The sequence below is a fragment of the Rhincodon typus genome, chromosome 35 (genome assembly GCF_021869965.1).
Source record: "Rhincodon typus isolate 14 chromosome 35, sRhiTyp1.1, whole genome shotgun sequence".
Classification (NCBI taxonomy): Eukaryota; Metazoa; Chordata; class Chondrichthyes; order Orectolobiformes; family Rhincodontidae; genus Rhincodon; species Rhincodon typus.
In genome coordinates this window covers 10,018,511-10,028,137 of record NC_063366.1, presented here as the reverse complement: position 1 = coordinate 10,028,137, position 9,627 = coordinate 10,018,511, and the positions used below count along the sequence as shown (strand labels likewise).

The following is a 9,627-nucleotide window of genomic DNA, read 5'->3' as shown; positions in this document are numbered from 1 at the left end:
CTATGATGCTGCTTGGCCTGCTGTGTTCATCCAGCCCTGCACCTTGTTGTCTTGGATTCTCCAGCATCTGCAGTTCCTACTATCTCTTGTCAAAGTGAATTCTGTTCACACTCCTTTGTTGGATACATTACCAGATGCATGGAGTACAAAAAAAAAGTGATATCATATCATTAGAAATCCCTGGTTATGCCCCAGTTGGAGGATTGAGGCCATTTCTTGATAATATTCTGGATGTTGAGGTCTTGGTGAGGTTAGCTAAAGCCAGTTACTGGAACTTCAGGGATGAGGAACTTCAGTTAATGTGGAGAGTCTGGGATTATATCTCAAGTGGGGAATCTATCCAATTCTATTTCTGGTCACTGATGTTTTTAATGTTCAAACTCTTTGTGAAACATTTTGTTTTATGAAGTTCAGATTTCAACCAAAATGCACCTGATTTGATTCCTGTGAGAGTTGTCATCTCAGTGTGTCTGACAAGCTGATTTGATTGGGTTTCAGTCCTATAAACTATTCAGCAATGAAGTCATTCAGATGTAAATTCACAATTGTTTCTAAATATTAATTATCCTGTCATTAATTTAATCATCTCCTCAGGGTAACTGGTTCCTACATCATTGTTTGAGGGAAATCTCCTGATTTAATAATCATCCACATGTTTCAGCAATAATTGAAAATGTATAATTTATTGCAGAACACGTAGATTATCAGAGGGAATTATTCTCCAGGTCAATTAGTAACCTGTCACTGTACAACAATAATATGAGTCTTTGAGGTAAATCTTACAACTGTTCCATACTGCAGCGTCAGAGCAGTGTCTGAAATACTGACTGGATCCTGTGAGGCCAGAATCTTTGTTTCTGTTTAGGCTTCGCCACTTCACAATGTCCCAAAGTACTCCGCAGCCTGCGGACTACACCTTGAAGCGTGGTCTCCATTGCAATGTGGGAGGTAGAGCAATCCATTTGTGCACAGCAAGATCACATAGACAACCACGTGAGAGTGATCAGATTATCCATTTCTCACGATGATCATGTCAGGGTTAAATATTTGCTTCTCGTCTGGTCGTGGCGAGGCTCAATAGGCCAGTGGGCATCTGGAAGGTGTGCCTGAATTTTGAGTCCTTTGTCTCGCCATTTCTTTTTTTTTGAAAAGCTCCGTGGCTGTGTATTTTTTTTTGCACATTCTCTTGTTCCTTCTTTTCCAATCTGTTCGGTTTCCTGAACTTCTGTTCTCTGATTCTGTATTCAGTGTGAGTGGGTGAGTGAGATGGAAAACTTGAGAGTGAGAATGCATTCAGACTGTGGCTGTGACGTTGGTGCAAAGGCACTAATTCCTGCACAGATGCCGCGGTGATATAATGTATCGGGGTTCGGTGCTGTAGGAGTTACGCTCCTGGAGCAGTAATCCAGAGAATGGGACTTCCAATCCAATTTTGGCATTTGAGACTGGGCTGAGGGGAATGCTGTGGGTGTTCACAGAATCACTACGGCACAGAGGAGAGCGCTGAACCCGTCATATTCTCAAAATGAGCATTATGACTTAGTGCCAATCTCCTGTCTTTTCCACGCTGTACCTTGTTTCTATTCAAATCTTCTACCCTTGCTGTATGACCAGTCACATTATTAATTTCCCTTCTCCAACCTTATCTGAGCAGGGAGCAATTTTCAACAGAAACCCCGCCTGTTCCCTGGACGGCACTGACAGGAGTTCAAAGATCAAGTTATCGACCTGTCAGTCTGTCTGTATATCTCCTCCCTTTCAGAACATGTTCTGCATACTCAAAAAGTAAGGGGATGAGAAAAGCAATCAGTCACAAACACCATGCAACAAGAAAGAGTGATTCAGTTTATCAGTTCTTCACAAAAACTGCATAACCTCAATCAGATTAATTCATCAATTAAATGTCTGGGTTGAAACGAAAAGGAACAAATTCAATCTACTTTACAATTCAGTTGTGTGTTTCAATTGTAAATGAGGTGAAATGTAAATATTAATTAATTTAGATTCCAGTAACATTAGCACTGTGAGCAACCAGGGAACTAATAATCGAGAGATCTACTGATCCAGTGACATGAGTTCAAATCTCTCCATAGCAGCTGGGGAAAATGAATCTGACGAAATAATAATGAATTAAAAAGCTCATTTCAAGAATAGTGACCATGAAACTGCTGGATTGTCAGAGAGATTTCACCTGGCTCACTAAGCTTCCTTTAAGGAAACGAAATTTGCTGTCGTTATGGAACCTTGTTTGGCCTATATGTGAATCTAGACCACAGCAAAGCAGTTGGCTTTGAACTCCTCCCTACTATCAAGAAGTTGACTGCTCTCAATGGTAGTGTTGGACTAAATAGTCTGTCCATTATTTAAGAAAATGATAGAGTTTGAGTGAATTTAAAGAAAAAGAGCTTGTGGATTGTTGAGGAGAGATAGTTTGTGAATGGATTTCATAAAAGAGAGGGTTTGGACGTGTTTTAGGGGAGAGTTTATTTCTGGATGGGTTTTAGTTGCCCTAACTGTGGATCAGCAGTGCTGAGTCAAGAATCAGTGCAAACTTCAGTTTGCTAGTGGTGCTGTTCCAGTTCTCTAACCGTTCACCTTTTGACCTCATCGGCCCTAAGATCAGGAGTAGGCCATTCAGCTCTTTGCACCTAGTCCACCGTTCAATATAGAGATGGCTGATCCTTTATCTCAACATCATATTCCCACTTTCTCACCATGCTGCTTGATGCCTTTAATATCTAAAAAAAACAATCTCTTCCTTGAATATATTCAGTGATTCAAACTCCACAGTCTTCTGTGATGGTCAATTTCACAGGTTGGCCACCCTCTGAGTGAAGGAAAGTTTCCTCACCTCATTTCTAAATGGCCTACACCGCATCCTGAGACCATAACCGTCCGTCCCGGTTCTACACTCCCCAACCAGAGTAAATATCCTCTCTGTACCTACTTTGTCTAGACCTGTTAGAATTTTATATGTTTCAATTAGATCTCCTCTTATCTTTCTAAACTTTAATGATTACAGGCCCAGTCAAACCAATCTTTCCTCATCAGAGAGTCCTGCTCTCCCTGGTATCAGCCTGGTGAATCTCTGCTGTACTTCCTCTGCGACAAGTATATCCTTTCATAGGTAGAGAGATCAAATCTACATGCAATACTCCAGGTGTGGTCTCACCAAGGCCCTGTATAACTGCAGAAAGGCGTCCTGACTTTTGAACTCAAATCCTCTTGAAGTGAAGGCCAATGTACCAATTGCTCGCTGGACCTGTTTGTCTACTTTAATTGACTTATGTACAAGGATGCCCAGATCCCTTTGTACATCCACACTTCCCATTGTATAATCATTTGAAAGGAGTTCGGCTTTTAGTCTATTAAGATAGGGGATGCTGGGAGTGTTTCAGTGGGTCAGTTAATGAGCAAAGAAAACTGGACAGTGTCTGGATTCAGCCTCTTCCTCTGCCATTTTCAGTATCATTTCCCCTTAAAACAACAGCTTCAATTTATAAACATAGTTTTAACATGGGATCATCCAGAGAATATTCATCATATAGACTGTGGCAAAATGTGGAGACGAGTGCTGATATGGAAGTTAGAGGATGTGGTCACAAGAATGGAGAGGAGATGATTATTTTCTTTGTTCTTCTAGATAAAAGGCGTCACTTAATTCCCATCGATCTCAATGTTGTAAATGGATATTCTGCTGATTCTGTAAGCCCCAATTTGACTAATCTCTGGCACCAGCTCAAAGTATTCCCATCCAATTCCACTTTAGTGTCAATTAGTTCATTGATTTTGGTGTTTTTTGAGCTGTAAAACAAAATTCGCCGTGACTCTGCACAAAACGGTAGATTAAGCACATCTGGGATACTGAGAGCAGATTGAATTCCTCACTGTAGAAGAGAAGTAGGACACTGGATATAGAGGTACACAATGTGAGCCAGACAGAGATAGGACATGGGATACGGAGACACACTGTGTGACCCAGTGAGAGGTGGGACACTGAATATACAGATTCACAGTGTTATTCAGTGAGAGACAGGACACAGGATATAGAGATACATAGTGTGACCCAATGAGAGATAGGACACTTGATTTAGAGATATACACTGTGACCCAGACAGAGAGATGGCTGATTGCATTATGAGACACAATATATCCCAGAGTGATAGAGCACATTGGTTACAACAATCGTCAGTGTGATGCAGAGAGACAGATGGGGCACTGGGTATGTTTCTTTTACATTGTGAGGTTTTTTTGTGATCAGGAATGTGTTGCTTGAAACACATTCAATGTGGAAACACATTCAATGGTAATTTCTGAAAGGGAATTTGAAAAATGGCTGAAAATGGGGAACAAAACATCAGGTCTACAGGGAAAGGGACAAATTAGTTAATGATTTCAAAGAGTCAGCACAGGTATAATTGGCTGAATGGCCTTGGGCTGAGCTGTAGGATTCTATCTATTCACCTCAAAGTTCTTAATTATTTAAAAAGAAAGACCTTTCTGGGTTTGTCTGTTCTATTCCCAGCAATGCTTCTCAACATTTGCTTTGTTTTGTAGGCAGTTTGGGAGCATTGTGCTGATGGTTTAAGTGACTTGTCCATTAAACCTAAATCTCTTCCCTAAACGTATACCCCAGATCATCCTCTCTCCTGGCCAATCTCAGAACCTTGCAGTTACACTCAATGTCCCTTATCTGCTGATGTTCTACCCACAGATCTGTGTGATCATAAGGCTGGCCCCAGACACCATCATTTTCTTCCACTATTGACTCGTCCAGTCTGATCAGGTGGTCCTGCATGGTAGAAAGGAGAATTACACTGGAGTGTATCTGTGATTTTTATTATCAGTGGGAAGGCTGTAACCTGTCCCCTACTGATAACAAGAATTTGGTGTCCCTGTATTAAACTGTATCTGCCATTTCTGTGCCCCCAGTCAAGCTGCTCCAATGAATTATAAATTGTTTTGAATTTGTGCAGATTGATATTCATATTTCATCACTGTCATCTGTAGTGATTGTAATGAGGTCAGCCAGATAGATCTCATAGAATAAGAGTTCCCTGATTGGAGTTGTTAATCTGGACCAATCGGGAAGACTTGGCTGACAGATAAGAACAGGAGTGTCAGAGGCTCTGTTCAGTGTGAGAGCTGGTTCAGAGGGAGCTGGATTAGTGTCACAGACTCCCCAAATGTAAATAAAGGGTGACTTGGTGACAGGATACCAGCCTGTGTGGAGTTTTTTTTTACCATCAATTTAGTGTACTTAGCAAATTTGGACAGAATTGCTGCTTAAAATCAGTTAACAGAAATGACAAGCAGCAGCCCCAGCTCTGAACCTTATCCCCTCTGAAGGTACCATAGACTTTTTAAATACCAGCCCGTTTACTACTATAAATGTATGGAATAACCATTTGTCAACCCCAATTTAATATATTACTGTCTCACGTACTTGGACCTGGTGAATAGCACTACTCTCTCAGGCAGTCAGTTCTTTTCTTGAAACATAGATAGATAGCATCTACCATCTCCGAGTCAGTCATCTTCTCAAATACATCATATTCACAAATTAAGCGTCACCTCCCATTGACTTGAATTCCCTCATGTCTCACAAGATGCCCTCAAACAGTATTATATATTATCCCTCACATTTTGACTTGTCACCTTGCCAACAATGAAGGCCAAGTTTATCAGCTCAATGCTACATTTCTTGTCTCTCCCCTAATGCTAGGAATCACATTAATTACTTTCTAGTCTTCTGGAATTTGGATAGATACAGGGATTGCTAAATACCATTTGGAACAACTCAGAATTGTTTCACGGGATTCACAACCTGCATTGTAATGTTTACCAAATTATTGATGTAAAGCCGTCAGTAGGAGTGACTACTTTGTGGAAACAATGTCCCATTCTCACATTGAGAATTCACTCCATTGCGTTGTGTAGCACTACCATTGTGCTAAACGGGACAAGCTTCGAAAAGATCTAGCAATTCAACTGGACATGCATCACATGCTGTGGGCCATCAGCAGAAGCAGCAGGATCGTATTCAACCACAATCTGTAGTCTCATGGCCCAGCATATACCCCACTCTACCATTAACATCAGATCAACCCTGATTGAACAGAGAGTACAGGAGGTCATGCCAGAAGCAACACCAGGTGTACCTAAACATTAAATGACAACCTGGTAAAGCAACTACAGAATATTGCTTCATGCCAAACGGTAGAGCCAGTATGCAACAGACAGACAACACCACAACCAACAGATCAGGTCTAAGCACTACAGTCCTGTCACATTCAGTTGTGAATGGTGGTAGACAACTGAATAACTAACTGGAGCTGGAGACTCCACAAGGATCCCCAACCTGAATGATAGGGGGGTGCCGAGCTCATCAGTGCAAAGGATGAGGCTGAAGCAGTTTCGTCCATCTTCACCCATAAAGTGTTGACTGGATGATCCCATCTCAGGCTTTCACTGAAAACGACAGTATCACAGATACCGGTTTTCAACTAATTTGATTCACTCCTCATTATATCTAAAAACTGCTCAAGATACTGAATGCTGCAAAACCTGTGGGTCTAAGCTACATTCCAGCCATAGTCTGCTGCACCCCTAGCCAAGCTGTTGCAGCACTGACATCATGCAGGCAATGTGGAAAATTGCCCAGATGTGTTCATGTACACAAAGAGCAGGACAAATCCAACTCAATAATTGTCACTCTATCAGCCTATACTATATCATGAGCAAACTGATGGAAGGGTGATGGAAGGGATCATCGACAGTACTATCAAGAACATTTACAAAGGAAATGCTCAGTTCAGTTCTTCCAGGGTCACCCAGCGTCTGATCTCACTACAAATTTGGACCAAATGAAGATGAAAGGATTGAGCTTCAGAAGTGAGATGAGAAGTGACTGCCCTTGATTTCAACATATTGTGGCATCAAGGCATCTGTGCAAAACTGGAGTCAATGAGAATCAGGGAGAAATTTAATATCTATAGAATCAAATCTAGCACACAGAAGGATGGCTGTGGTTGGTGCAATTCAATCATCTCAGCCGCTGAACATCTCTGCAGTAGTACCACAGCAGAGTGTCGTAGACCCAAGCTATTGCATGAACTAACTTTCAGCTATTGTGTTAGCTAAATCATCCTCCATCATAAGTTTACAAAGTGGGGAGGTTTGCTGATGAATGCATAATGTTCAGGACCATTGCAATAACTCAGATACTGAAGCAGTCCATGTCCAAATGCAAAAAAAAACCTGGACAATATCCACACTTGGGCTGATAAGTGGCAAGTAACATCTGAGTCAGACAAATGCCAGGCAAATGACGATCTCCAACGAGAAAGAAACTAATTATTGTCCCTTTGCATTTAGCCACATTACCATCATGACCAGAAACTGAATGAGAGCAGCCATCCAAGGGGCAGCATGGTGGCACAGTGGTTAGCACTGCTGCTTCACAACCTCTGGGACCTGGGCTCGATTCCACCCTTGAATGACTGTATGCATGGAGTTTACGCACGCCCTCCCTGTTCTGCGTGGGTTTCCTCTGGGTATTCTGGTTTCCTCCAACTTTCCAAAGATGTGCAGATTAGGTGGATTGGCCTTGATAAATTGTCTATAGTGCTCAGGGATGCACAGGCTAGACGGATCAGCAATGGGAAATGCAGGGTTTCAGAGTAGGAAGTACGGGTCTGGGTGAGTCGGTGGGTTGGTGTGGACCCAATGCGCCAAATGGCCTCCTTCCATACTATAGGGGTTCTATGATCCTTTGAAGACAAATCAGCCTGCTTGATTGGCACCTCATCCACTACCTTAAACATTCAGTCACTTCACTACTGATGCACAGTGGCAACAATGTGTGCCACCTTCAAGATGCCCTGCCTCAACTCACTCAGGATCCCTTATTTCATTCATTCATGGGATGTAGGCATCAATGGCTGGACCAACATTAATTGCCCATCCCAAGGATGAGAAGGTGGTGACATCTTGCCTCCTTGAACCACTGTATTCCATTTGGTGCAAGTTCTCTTGACAGCACCTTCCAAACCCATCTAGAAAGGCAAGGGCAGCAGATACATGGGGGCACCACCCCCTGCAAGCTCTGGCCCAAGTCCCATACACCATTCGGAATTGGAACTATAGTGCCTTTCCTTCACTGGGTGTCACTGGGTTAAAACCTGGAACTCCCTAACAGTGCTGTCAGTGTATCTACATCTCAAGGACTGCAACAGTTCAAACAGGTAGCTCACCACTGCCCTCACTAGTGCAACTAGAGATGGGCAATAAGTGCTGATTGAAACAGCAAAACCTACATCCTTGAACAACTTTAAATAAAAATCACATCCTTCAGAAGTCACAGTTTGTGACTTGCTTGGCTAAATGTCTGACAGCAATGATTTCTGAATCCCAGTAACAATTCCTAAAGTCCAAGTGAGTCTTGACTGTGAATGTTAATGTTTACTGTCTGGGTTTCATCTTGAAATGAAAGATTTGCATTTGTATCCAACCTTTCACAACCTCCCAGTGTCGCAGAGCATTTCACTTCCAGTCAAATACGTGTGTAATTCAGTCTCTGTTGTAATAGGCAACACAGCAGCCAGTTTAGGCCCACCACAATCTCCAAAGAACTGAGATAATTACCAATTATTCTTGTTAATGTAAATATCATGATTCATTTCTTTGTCAGCTGTTCATAGAGTCTCACACCACAGAAGAGGACCATTTGGCCCAATTTGCCTATTTTGGCTCTTCGAAAGAGCTATCTAATTAGTCAACCTCTCTCATTCATCTACTGTCAGCAAGTATTTTCTTTTCCTTTCAATTATATATTTCCCCCTGTTTTTAGAATATTTACTTAAAACGGTCTTATCTCTTCAACAAGACAGCATTAATATAATGGGTTGAGTGGCTTCCCTGAGTATTGTATGATTCTATGATATTTCCCACCTGGTTTAAAGGAGTTTATTTTAAGCAGATTTGAACAACAGATGGGATTTCAGTCTGAATAAACCAAATATTCGCTCTGTAATATTGCAGTCTGTTCTTCTGTGACTAAAGCTTCAGCACTCAGATGGAAAGTGGAGAGCCTGGAACAGGCTGCAAGAAATGGATTAAAACTCAGAACGTAGACTTTATCCCCATTAATCCTTACTCTGACAAATATCTCACTCACTTTCCCTCGGGCTGCTGTCCTCAATAAACCCAGTTGCATGTTAAATGTTACCAGCTTCTTGATTCGTGGATCAGAGCTTCTTTGGAGTACTGTTCCTGCTGGAAATGTTCTGCTCACTTTAGCAGCTGCGAGAGGGGAATGTTTGAAGAATTATTTGCTGTTGTTGTGGCAGTGATTGACTGACTATGACCCTGTCATCCAGAGATAGATTTTTTTATTGATCCATTTGAATGAATGTCTTGGTTCCATCTCCTGTTATTCTCCATTTCCCCTTCTCTGTAATACCCACGAGCAAACTTAATTATAAACGCAGACAGAGACAGGCAACCAAGGTCAGGCATTCAAGTCCCTTCGAGAGACTCGAACACATAATCCTGGCTGTCACTGTCCATGCCGTATTGAGAGGGAGTGCCGCACTGTCAGAGGGTCAGTACTGAGGGAGTGCCGCA

General features: G+C 42.0%; 1 protein-coding gene across 1 annotated transcript in view; it reads left to right on the top strand.

Moving 5' to 3' along the window:
* The window catches only part of LOC109923004 (netrin-G1-like), a 42,478-nt gene that overhangs the window by 953 nt on the left and 31,898 nt on the right, over nt 1-9,627 (top strand). The gene's annotated exons all lie outside the window — the stretch shown is intronic.